Source organism: Taudactylus pleione, unplaced genomic scaffold (assembly GCF_031769625.1).
Source record: "Taudactylus pleione unplaced genomic scaffold, aTauple2 ptg000490l, whole genome shotgun sequence".
Classification (NCBI taxonomy): domain Eukaryota; kingdom Metazoa; phylum Chordata; class Amphibia; order Anura; family Myobatrachidae; genus Taudactylus; species Taudactylus pleione.
Window position 1 is genome coordinate 3,843,328 of NW_028284892.1, and position 13,493 is coordinate 3,856,820.

Genomic DNA, 13,493 nt, shown 5'->3' on the forward strand with positions numbered 1-13,493 from the left:
GACAGTATAGTGTTTGACGTGCTTTCAGCTGAGCAATGCATGCCCTGGAAAACACTTTTCAAAAATTAAATAGTAAAACATTTATTGTGTGGAAATTTATTAAAATCAGTGGGTGGGCCGTGTTACTTGCTCTGCATCTAGGGGTAGGATTTTCAACAGACGAAGAGCCTTATCAACGCTTGTTCTGGTGGCGATATGACCCGCTATGATGTCTCACAATATATAAAGGGAGGGTTACCGTTGGCGAAAGCCTTGCTACCGATGGTGATAACTAGTTGTTTTAATACTCCATGGCTTGCGATTTAAGCATTCCTCTCCAGTACCTGTTCTATTCTCGCCATCGCTGGAAAGCGATAATAGATGGAAATCCTTCTAATTTAAAAAAAAAAATAGATATTATTTTAAAAAATGTTTATAATACATTGAATTTAATTTTTTACTGATGTTTTTTTTTATGTTTATTAATGGAACCGGACAAAGCAAACAAATGGCTTTTATAATCCTTACTAAGATAATATCACTAGTTTCCAAAATGTCTTCCCCCCTTCCCCTCCTCTGGAGGATTAAGAATGTGCTGTGAAAGAACTAAATCTCCCTGGCGCCTGCATGTACGGCAGGCACACATGCGGTACTCGGAATTAACAGCGCATGCATCTGGCTCTGCATGAACCCTTCCTAATTAACGCCGGTGATATAGGCCCCTGTCCTCTCCACGTCCGTTACTAATACACCGGGGCACACTCTCCTCTTTTACAGCAGTAATAAATATTGTGAGGAGAGTTTCACAGTCACGTCGCCAAAGCCGGCAGGGATTAAACCAGAGCTGTCAAGTGATCATTTCTTTTCGGTCTAGATCAGCACTTTATTAGGAAAGATTTAATTTTCTCCCGTGTCGTGTGCTCTCCTGAAGAATGGCCGCTGTAATGAGCGCAGTTCAGCTTATCTGGGAGCAGTTAGCATCTATCAGGAAGCTGTTGACGTATTGATAGGCTGGTGATGAATTGCAGCTAACCTAGTGTTAAGGAATGTACAGGTGTCACTGGAAGATGTACTGTACATTGCTATTCATTATATAAGCATTGTGCTGTAAGCACGGCTGCAACCAAGGTCTTCATTTCAGCGGGTGGCGAGTGCCGAACCGAATAAAGCCGCCCTGCCCATACTGTATATCTCCGCTACATTGCAAAAGCCACATAAAATGTCTTAAAGCTAGTTTTTTGCTTTGTTTTTGTGTTTTTTTTTCTTACAGAGAATTTAGTTTTTTTTGTTTTGTTTTTGTAAATAGTTTTATGGAGCAGGCAAAAATATTTCATTAGAACATATATTTCTTTGTTCCCTCCAATTCCCAGTATTCCTATTTGTTTTATCTTAAAGTTAAGCATAAATCTCCCTGGCAGGGCGACTTAAATATGACATTTGTTTTAGTGTTGGTAGAGCTAATATGGAATGGGTATGAAGTCCCAGGAACTCAATAGCCGCCAGGTGAAATACCAACGCCGGAAATCCGATCATTAGAGATCCCGAAAGGGGCACATAAGTATGTAACCCTACCCTTCTCCCCCCCTAACCCTCCCCTGGTGGTACCTAACCCTAACCTCCCTGAAACCGTCTGTCGAAATTGCGGCGCCGGCATTTCGATGCCTGTCTTTAGTCCCGACTCGGATTTAGACGCCTGCATTGTGACAGACGGCTTCCCGTCCGTCAGTCTTTTAATTGCATTCCGTTAATATAATGTTTTTAAATCACAGTTACCACTCGAATACCAATTTTATTTGTATTTGTGTCATACTTGCTTACCATCCCGGAACGGCCGGGAGGCTCCTGAAAATCAACCGGCCACCCGGAAAGATGGACAAGTCTCCTGGGTTTGAGACCATCCAGTCACGGCTGCCAGCTTCCCCAGTGAAGTGGGTGGCACAGGTAGCCGATCATGCAATTTGCGTTCAATCACATTATCGTGGTTCTGCCCCCGCTCCACAATGGCGGTTATCCTGGCATTGCATAGCGGGGACGAAGCTACGATAACGCAATCACATCATCACGCCAGCAGACCCTCTCACCTCTGCCGAGCTCCACCCCCTGTTGCCCCCAGACCCTCCCTCCTCCGCCGAACCACGACCCTGCAATGCCAACTTGGCTGCCTCCTCCCGAAGGAGGCAGACAAAAGGTCGGCGAATGTGGTTTGTGTGTGTTAGGGACCATTTTAGTATGATTATTCAGCATACGAATAGCTAGGCCCAACCATCTAGCCTACATATTGAACATTAATGGGGGTATTTATCAAAGCTTGAAGAGAGTGGAAATAGGAAGAGATAAAGTACCAATCAATCAGCTCCTGTCATTTTTCAAACACAGCCTGTAAAATGTAAGTTAGAAACTGATTGTTTAGTACTTTAACTCTCATAATTTGATCTCTCTCCAAGCTTTGATAAATATGCCCCTAAATGTCATCATTTAGCAATATATATATGGCTTTTGTGTGACAGAGCAGCACAGCCATATCACTGAAACAGAGGGGTGGCAACCATATTTTTTGCAAGATCACTGAGACACAAAGAGGGCATAAGTATCGTTTTGTGGACCTGATATTCATCACAGATGGTCCATTCACTAGCATCCATAGCCATATCTTCCATTAGTCAACCTAGGCCCCTGCAAAGGGCACAGTGGACACTGAGGAGCCTAGATTACCAATGAGAGTATCATTCTCGTGAACATTGGGTCATACCACAAATGGCTGCTTGTATCGTGCATAGGCCGTAGGTGCATTTAAAAGCAGAAGCCGGCCTGGAGGCCAGTGCTTGTGGATTTCTCTTTAGCTACTGTATGTGGCAGATCTGCTTAGCAGTGTACCCCTTGAATGCTACATGAATCAGAACTGAAATGGGTCCTGCACATCGTATAAAACCTCATTCACAGCAGACTTATAAACATCTAGTGTGCGATAATATTGAGTTACGATATGTGCCTGTGATTAAATATCTCTTACTGTTATTGAATTGGATATAGCATTGCTTCTCCAGAGTAAACCACAAAGGAAATCATTGCATTACATTTAACCCAGAGCTGACTGAGCCTTCCAAGGCAATGCATTAGAGCGCAATTATCACAGAACAAAGACAAACCACCTTTCATTATGGTCTGCACAGGACAGGAAACAATGGATGTCACAGCCGCGTAGATGGAGAACGCGCAGTGTTCTTAGTCTACCAAGGCTGGACGCTGACACCTCATTCCTGTACTGCAATCACATCGAGGTTCACTCGGTGTCTGACCCTGGGCCTTTCCACAATACCACTGATGCTCGGTTAATTCCACCAAAGAAATTCCAATTATAGCATGTTACTGACCTCCTTGTGGAATGACGTTCCATTAGCTAAATAAGACCAGTATTGCAATCAGCGGCGACAGCCCCCGCAGGAGACGGCCTGAGTGATATATGACAGCGATGGACCATATGTGTGTCTTTGTAACAAATGGTCAGTCTACCCACTGTCGCTCCTTGTACATATTTGTAACTGATGACTGTTCATTGCTCAAAGGATTAATGTGTAAAATTGTTCTTTTCAGGTCTAAAATGACCTAATTGCCCTGCAAAACGACAGCATGTATGAGCACCTTTAATCTATTGGCTCTAATTTGGGGAACTAAAAGGGCATCTAGCCAAATTTAGCCCTATGGGTTCTCCTCCATTCTTATTTTCGCAAGTTGCGTAGTTGAATGATGGAAAATTACCTTATGCGCTCGCTATGGATATTCACAATCGGGGTTTATTTTCCCCAGATAAGTTCCACACATAAATGTGCCAGGCGACCCAAGAGTTGAGCGTCAGGATCGCCTGGCCATGTTCGCGGATGGCCAAACCGTACAAGTACCCCCATTTGTCTATTAGGGTTCAAGGGCCTCATTGCAGCCTCTTAGTACGGTTGGAAGAGGAGCATACACACAGGCTGATGTCTGTCATCTTATCCACCACACCGAGACTATGATCCTGTTGACTTGGGTAGGATTGGTATCTGGCCTCTGGGTTACACAAGCTGCAATATTGGCCAATAGCTTGACATCACCCGCATGTACCGCAGAGTCAGTAGTGCAGCGCTTATGCGTAAATATGTCTGTTTTCAAACAGGGTACGCCTAATGCAAGTGTGCATAATGACAGCTGTGACACCAAGTATACAGAAGGGGCAGTCTGGAGAGGTGTACAAGGCTGCATATTGGCCAATTCGCACATTTATTTCCATACACGCAATGCATGATCAATTACGGCCAACTTGCGTTCATCTGTGAAACATCCCTCTCGTCTTCTGACTCGATTCATCAATCCTGACCAAAATATGAGCGGGATTGGCGAGTCTGGATTTTTAAAATGCAGTGTTTCCCCGTTCCACTGATGGTTCGCTTATCATCAGTGTCCGCGGATCTGAAATTTTTGATCGACAGAACGGGGAATCAGGGCGGTAGATGTATATGGCCCGCATATCAATTCACTAGGAACCAGTGACTATGTCTTGAGGCACAGATATAATAAAAGTATAGAAATGGTTTGTGTAACAGGGCTGGAAGGCATTTGCCGCTGTTATTATATATATGATAACTCTCCAGTCTGTTGGTGCATTGCCCTTGTAGTGTATACATCGCTGTGGGTTTCTGACCAATATTTGCCTTCTCTTACTGGCCCATCATACAAAACATTGCACCGCTACATTTTAGGAGAGGAAGCAATCAGAGCCAAGACTGCCCCATTGGAAAATATGGCTACCTGCTCATCATGTGACCTCTTCATTCCTTCCTTTAATGGCCTGTAAATGTAATCACGTAGAGAGATGATACTTTACCATGGACCACGCACTTACATTAGAAGCCCCTTCAGTCAAACCCTGCTGGAGATCTTCTATACATATGTTTACTTTTTTTTTTTTTCGTCTCAGAACGTCATTTTAAGGCAGATCACATATGGATCCCTGCTTTGTACATTTGCAATATCAAGAGGTAAGGATCTGCGGAGCATGCGTGCCCATTCCCCATACTGACATAAAGAGGCCCCAAGGCAAAATCAAAAGCAACAGTTGGCGTATATAAGTCCCTAAGCCGTGATCGCTCAGATGGGCTCGGCCATAGACCTTGCTCTCCAACCTTGGCAGAACATAAGTGCCAACAACGCTGTTTGGGACCGCGATTGACTTGACGCAGTTGCCTTACAGGAACATGGCGAATATAACCTACATTGTTTACCTCATAAAATTCTAAGGATGCCACCCCTATTTTAACCACAGGCTGATACAAAATAAGAGATATAGGGGTCTATTTACTAAGCAGTATTAGGAGACAGAGTGAAAAGTGATAAAGTGCCAGCCAATCAGCTCCTAACTGTCATTTTTCAAACACAGCCTGTGACATGACAGTTAGGAGCTGATTGGCTGGTACCTTATCACTTTTCACTCTGTCTCCTAACACCGCTTAGTAAATAGACCCCTAAGCGTCTGTGGCACAAAAGATTTCCAGACAATCATACTCAAAGGAATAAATGACCTTGCCGCCACAACATTAGGCACGAGAGGCTCGCTATCTATTCGTTAAGCACCTAATTGAAATCATTTGTAGCCTGCATGTCATTGTTGGGTTACATTTTTTTGCCTTTCTACCCTGTCAGGGTGCACAATGCAGATTCCGCCAGCCATGAATGAATTGCTCGGGCTGTCTGCTTGCTCTCATTGTTATGGTTTTATTCTGTCAACACAGTGAGAAATACCTTTTTTTTTCTTTTCTATTTTTTTTCTTTTTTATATATATTTCTTCTATCCATAGTGTAATTGCTGCAACAGCGTGAATAGTCTCTGCTGTGCAGTTTAAGAAATGAAAAATAAAACATCTAAACATCTCGGAGAGAAGTATATTCTTCCTCTCCTGTCAGATTCATGCAACTTCCCTCGCACACTTAATTGCTCACAATAAAATTTACATATTCATTTTGCTGGCATTTGAGAAAAGCTGTTTTCTTTTCTTTTTTTTTTTTTCCTTCCTTCCTGCACGTTGTCAACCCCTGCGAGCCACAAAAAAAGAAAAAATGAAAATATGAACAAAACTGATTGAAATTCAGAATAGACGAGTTATGTTTTTTTCTCTCCCCCCCCCCTGTCTGGCGCCCGGTAAGGGCCAGAGGGATCTTTTTTTTTTTCGTGTGGGTGATGCCACCAGCGACGTGTGAAATATTTTCACAATTAATTAGCCCCGGCAAATCACATCAACGTTTCATCAAGACAACCTGTCAAGGAAACAATTTTACCTCAGAGTTTGATGAATGCTTGATAGCTAAAACCTATACAAGTTGCATGAATGTGTACAAAATGGTGGCAGGTCTGCAATAATAGTATGCTGCACACCTTTTTCAGTTTGGTGATCCAATCCCTTCTCTTATCCCAATTTTAAATGGAAATTCTTTTCGCTTTTTGTCCATTGTTAATATTCTTTACAGTACCTTCAAAACTCACATCAAGACGGCACGATTTATATTGCTCAGCGACATAAAATAAAATTGTGTATTTTGGGACTGATTCACTTCGGAACGCAACTGCGAATGCAATAGCCATTAAGCACGCACTTCAAATGCGATAGTATGCTAATTCGTTGCGATCGCAATGCCGCCGCTGCACTACATAAGGACGCCCAGTTTACCTTACACACACCCGTTATGTTTAGCAAGACTGCGAAACCATCGGTACAATCGAGCACCAGCGCAGCCTCACACACACTTGCACAAGCTCTGACAGTACTCAGAAATTGGTAACTTCATCGAACGCTATGAGGCCTCAGGCTACGTAGGGCATCGTAGTGGCTAATTTATGCACGCCCATGCAACGGCGTTCAAATGTACTGGCACGCCTGCGTTTCCCTGCCCACCCCCCGTCACCACCCGCAAACAGCACTTCCTGTCAATCTGTCAATCACTCTGCGATGAGTCTGCGTAGTCACTGCGATCACAGTGGTTAGTTTGCGCACACACACTGCGATGCATACGCAGTATGCAACAATCGGCCAATTGCGTGCCTATTAGCAACTGCGTTCCTTGCTCAATCAATGTTCTGGAGTGCATGACTTTGAAGGAGTGAAATCTGAGTTGGCAGGACGAGAAGGGTGTGTGTGTGGCCGGGACAAGGGGGAGTGGCCGGGCAGGTGATGGGCACTTGTGGGCGTGGCCACGCGATCACGTCAGTTTGGCTCCGTCCCCTGCTCCACAATGCCTATGTTATCGGCATAGTGTAGCGAGGCCAAAATGACGCGAATCGCATCACCGCCCCTCCCCCCCGCTGCAGGGGTTGCTAAGGTAATTGCGGGGGGGATAGAAGGGAAGGGCGCCAGCTGGGAGGATTGCCTGCCTTCCCATGAGGTCGGGAGCAGCACCCGATTTTCGATAGGCTCCCGACCAAATCTGGAAGGTAGGCAAGTATGGCGTTAGTCATACATGCCTACCCTCCCGGTTTTCGCGGGAGGCTCCCGATTTTTCGGGTAACCCACCGCACCCCCGGAAGGGTAGGCATTTCTCCCGCATTCTGCCCACTTCCTAGTGAAGTGGGCAGAATTAGGAGAATACCCGCGGCAATCGCGGGTCTCCGTGAAGGGGGCGGGGGCTTAAGCTGTGATTCTGCATGAATCACAGCATTTGGCCCCGCCCCCTATGTAAATTGTGCCCAATCGAGAAAATTTTACAGCGAGGGGGCGGGGCTTAATTACGCGAATCGTCAAGCCCCGCCCCCGTCGGCCCCCTGCTGCATCTCTTACCCGGGCTTCTCCCGGGAAGAGAATGTTAAAGGTAGGCAACCCTGGCGTTAGTATGACAGAAATATGTACGGTGCAAGGTTTCTGGGCACCCAAGGCAAAACTTCACCCTGCCGCTCCTGCTCTCCCCAGCTATATACAGTGCATAAAACCTTACCCACATGCTGTTGACCAAGCTTTGAGAATAACGTTTGAGTGTGCCCTATGGACGGTAGTGCCCAATGGAGATTTCTTTGTGCCCTGGTTGGCCAGTCCCACACTGATTAGTTGCACTTTGTCTCACTGGCCCTAATTTGGGGGCAGCTACTAAACACTACTTTGCAGGAGGAGACTTAGGGGAGGAAGTTACCATGAAGGAAGGTCAGGAATATATAGACCTGTGAGGGATTTGTAGTGCCCCCAATTCATAATAGGACACAGCGCCTTGCCTCCAATACATAATTTGCAACACATTAATGCCCCTATTAACCACTTTAGCAACCATTAACTTACCTAGAGGTTCCCAAACTCCTCCATTGCAGTCCAGGTTTTAAGGATATCCATGCTTGAGCACAGGATACTTGATTAGACCTCTGTCAATTTGATTTAACCATCTGGGCTCAAGCATGGATATCCTTAAAACCTGGACCGTAATTTTGAAGTTTGGGAACCTCTGTATTAACCAATTTCATTGCATTAACACAGTATCTGGTAACCTATTCAAGTCAATACTCCCCCCTCCCAGCACCCAAGTAACACATTCATCCACCCTATCAGCTCCCATAAATCTCCCCTCATACAGTACCCATTAGTTTATTCACCCTCAGCACCCACTAATACACTCACTTAGCACCTACTAACTTCCCCCCACCCAGCACTAAGTAACCCATTCATTAATCAGTTATCACAACCCAGTGCCCATTATCACATTCTCTCACCTTGTCAGCGCTCAATATTCCCTACACACACATATCAGTCAGTAATAAATTATCCTCATTTAGAAGCCATTAAAGAAATCACTGACCAGGCTCCATCTGGCAACAGCAGCTCCGCCTCCTCCTCTCCTTACACTACAGCTCCGCCTCCTCCTGTAGTCTGAGGGGAGGAGGAGGCGGAGCTTGTGACTGATGGGCTGAGGACTCTGAGTAAAGGAGAGGACTGGGGGATAGGGAAGGGGCGTGGCCACCACACTGTGTGTCTGCATGGATCTAAGCACTGACTGACCTCACTGACAGGTGAGAGTGGAAGTGCAGTCCTGGGAGCTAGAGCCGGCTTGTCAGATACTCTAGACCAGTGGTTCTCATCAAACTCTGTCCTCAGGACCCCACACAGTTCATATTTTCCCGATCACTCAGCAGGTGCACAGGTGTATTCCTTACTCATTGACACATTTTAAAAGATCCACAGGTGGAGCTAATTGTTTCCCCTATGATTCTATGAGGAGATATGGAAAACATGCACTGTTTGGGGTCCCAAGGACCGAGTTTTAGAACCTGTAATCTAGACCAGTGGTTCTCAAACCTGGTCCTCGGTACCCCAAACAGCCCATGTTTTCCAGGATCAGCCAGCAGGTGCACAGGTGTAGTCATTACTTACTACTAGACCCACAGGTGGAGCGAATATCTCACTTGTGATTCTGTGAGATCTGGAAAACATGCACTGTTCGGGGTCCTGAGGACCGATTTTGAGAACCTGTGTTCTAGATTGAACCGCGGCTTTTATTTAGAGCAGGGATACGGAACCTCAGGCCTGAGGGCCATATAAGGCCCTTGGGGTCATTTGGTCTGGCCCTCTGAGCTTTTCTCTGCTAGCCTCAACTGGCTAGCAGGGTGCCTAGTATGGCAGCCAGAATCTATGCAGCAGTCCTTAAGATGCTTCAGACGGTCATATTGCTGCCCTTATAGCTTCCCGAGCATCCTCAGGGTGCTCCGGGCATTGCTGTAATCACTGGCGACTGTGGCCCCGCTCCATGTGATATTACATGGAGAGAGCGTGGCCTGCACCGGGCCGCTGGATAATGTTATATATATATATCAAAATGGCCCTCAGCAGAAAAAAAAGGTCCCCACCCCTGATTTAGAGAAAGGGATGTTTGGGGATGGGGGCCGAAGCGCTGCGGTTAAAATTAACATTTTCACCTGCTTTTGTAGAAATTAAGTTTACAGGTCATTCATTAAAAAGGTAATGCAGGAGATATCACAGATATCTCCTGCTTACCTTTCACTCCTGGAATGGCCCGAGGTCCCCATACACTAGTATCACAGATATCTCCTGCTTACCTTTCACTCCTGGAATGGCCCGCTGTCCCCATACACTAGTATCACAGATATCTCCTGCTTACCTTTCACTCCTGGAATGGCCCGCTGTCCCCATACACTAGTATCACAGATATCTCCTGCTTACCTTTCACTCCTGGAATGGCCCGCTGTCCCCATACACTAGTATCACAGATGTCTCCTGCTTACCTTTCACTCCTGGAATGGCCCGCTGTCCCCATATACTAGTATCACAGATATCTCCTGCTTACCTTTCACTCTTGGAATGGCTCGCTGTCCCCATACACTAGTATCACAGATATCTCCTACTTACCTTCCTCTCCCGGAATGGCCCGCTGTCCCCATACACTAGTATCACAGATGTCTCCTGCTTACCTTTCACTCCTGGAATGGCCCGCTGTCCCCATACACTAGTATCACAGATATCTCCTACATACCTTTCACTCCTGGAATGGCCCGCGGTCCCCATACACTAGTATCACAGATATCTCCTGCTTACCTTTCACTCCTGGAATGGCCCGCTGTCCCCGTACACTAGTATCACAGATATCTCCTGCTTACCTTTCACTCCTGGAATGGCCCGCTGTCTCCATACACTAGTATCACAGATATCTCCTACATACCTTTCACTCCTGGAATGGTCCGCGGTCCCCATACACTAGTATCACAGATATCTCCTGCTTACCTTTCACTCCTGGAATGGCCCGCTGTCCCCGTACACTAGTATCACAGATATCTCCTGCTTACCTTTCACTCCTGGAATGGCCCGCTGTCCCCGTACACTAGTATCACAGATATCTCCTGCTTACCTTTCACTCCTGGAATGGCCCGCTGTCTCCATACACTAGTATCACAGATATCTCCTGCTTACCTTTCACTCCTGGAATGGCCCGCTGTCCCCGTACACTAGTATCACAGATATCTCCTACATACCTTTCACTCCTGGAATGGCCCGCTGTCCCCGTACACTAGTATCACAGATATCTCCTGCTTACCTTTCACTCCTGGAATGGCCCGCTGTCCCCATACACTAGTATTACAGATATCTCCTGCTTACCTTTCACTCCTGGAATGGCCCGCTGTCCCCATACACTAGTATCACAGATATCTCCTGCTTACCTTTCACTCCTGGAATGGCCCGCTGTTCCCGTACACTAGTATCACAGATATCTCCTGCTTACCTTTCACTCCTGGAATGGCCCGCTGTCCCCATACACTAGTATCACAGATATCTCCTGCTTACCTTCCTCTCCCGGAATGGCCCGCGGTCCCCATACACTAGTATCACAGATATCTCCTGCTTACCTTTCACTCCCGGAATGGCCCACTGTCCCCATACACTAGTATCACAGATATCTCCTGCTTACCTTTCTCTCCCGAAATGTCCCACTGTCCCCATACACTAGTATCACAGATATCTCCTGCTTACCTTCCTCTCCCGGAATGGCCCGCGGTCCCCATACACTAGTATCACAGATATCTCCTGCTTACCTTTTACTCCCGGAATGGCCCACTGTCCCCATACACTAGTATCACAGATATCTCCTGCTTACCTTTAACTCCCGAAATGTCCCGCTGTCCCCATACACTAGTATCACAGATATCTCCTGCTTACCTTTCACTCCTGGAATGGCCTGCTGTCCCCATACACTAGTATCACAGATATCTCCTGCTTACCTTCCTCTCCCGGAATGGCCCGCGGTCCCCATACACTAGTATCACAGATATCTCCTGCTTACCTTTCACTCCCGGAATGGCCCACTGTCCCCATACACTAGTATCACAGATATCTCCTGCTTACCTTTCACTCCCGAAATGTCCCGCTGTCCCCATACACTAGTATCATAGATATCTCCTGCTTACCTTTCACTCCTGGAATGGCCCGCTGTCCCCATACACTAGTATCACAGATATCTCCTGCTTACCTTTCACTCCCGGAATGGCCCACTGTCCCCATACACTAGTATCACAGATATCTCCTGCTTACCTTTCACTCCTGGAATGGCCCGCTCTCCCCATACACTAGTATCACAGATATCTCCTGCTTACCTTTCACTCCTGGAATGGCCCAATCTCCCCATACACTAGTATCACAGATATCTCCTGTTTACCTTTCACTCCTGGAATGGCCCGCTGTCCCCATACACTAGTATCACAGATATCTCCTGCTTACCTTTCACTCCTGGAATGGCCCGCTGTCCCCATACACTAGTATCACAGATATCTCCTGCTTACCTTTCACTGTCCCCATTCACTAGTATCACAGATATCTCCTGCTTACCTTTCACTGTCTCCATACAATAGTATCACAGATATGTCCTGCTTACCTTTCACTCCTGGAATGGCCCAATCTCCCCATACACTAGTATCACAGATATCTCCTGTTTACCTTTCACTCCTGGAATGGCCCGCTGTCCCCATACACTAGTATCACAGATATCTCCTGCTTACCTTTCACTGTCCCCATACACTAGTATCACAGATATGTCCTGGTTACCTTTCACTGTCTCCATACAATAGTATCACAGATATCTCCTGCTTACCTTTCACTGTCCCCATACACTAGTATCACAGATATCTCCTGCTTACCTTTCACTCCCAGAATGGCCCGCTGTCCCCATACACTAGTATCACAGATATCTCCTGCTTTCCTTTCACTCCTGGAATGGCCCGCTGTCCCCATACACTAGTATCACAGATATCTCTGCTTACCTTTCACTCCCAGAATGGCCCGCTGTCCCCATACACTAGTATCACAGATATCTCCTGCTTACCTTTCACTGTCCCCATACACTAGTATCACAGATATCTCCTGCTTATCTTTCACTGTCCCCATACACTAGTATCACAGATATCTCCTGCTTACCTTTCACTGTCCCCATACACTAGTATCACAGATATCTCCTGCTTACCTTTCACTGTCCCCATACACTAGTATCACAGATATCTCCTGCTTACCTTTCACTCCCAGAATGGCCCGCTGTCCCCTTTCACTAGTATCACAGATATCTCCTGCTTACCTTTCACTCCTGGAATGGCCCGCTCTCCCCATACACTAGTATCACAGATATCTCCTGCTTACCTTTCACTCCTGGAATGGCCCAATCTCCCCATACACTAGTATCACAGATATCTCCTGTTTACCTTTCAATCCTGGAATGGCCCGCTGTCCCCATACACTAGTATCACAGATATCTCCTGCTTACCTTTCACTCCCAGAATGACCCGCTGTCCCCATACACTAGTATCACAGATATCTCCTGCTTACCTTTCACTCCCAGAATGGCCCCCTGGCCCCATACACTAGTATCACAGATATCTCCTGCTTACCTTTCACTGTCCCCATACACTAGTATCACAGATATCTCCTGCTTACCTTTCACTGTCCCCATACACTAGTATCACAGATATCTCCTGCTTATCTTTCACTGTCCCCATACACTAGTATCACATATATCTCCTG

The 13,493-nt window shown here is 46.3% G+C and overlaps 1 protein-coding gene and 1 long non-coding RNA gene across 2 annotated transcripts in view; one reads left to right on the forward strand and one right to left on the reverse strand.

Annotated features, from left to right (window-relative positions):
- Positions 1-13,493, forward strand: part of KIRREL1 (kirre like nephrin family adhesion molecule 1) — a 237,487-nt gene that overhangs the window by 80,587 nt on the left and 143,407 nt on the right. The gene's annotated exons all lie outside the window — the stretch shown is intronic.
- Positions 1-13,493, reverse strand: part of LOC148502598 (uncharacterized) — a 168,960-nt gene that overhangs the window by 1,074 nt on the left and 154,393 nt on the right. The gene's annotated exons all lie outside the window — the stretch shown is intronic.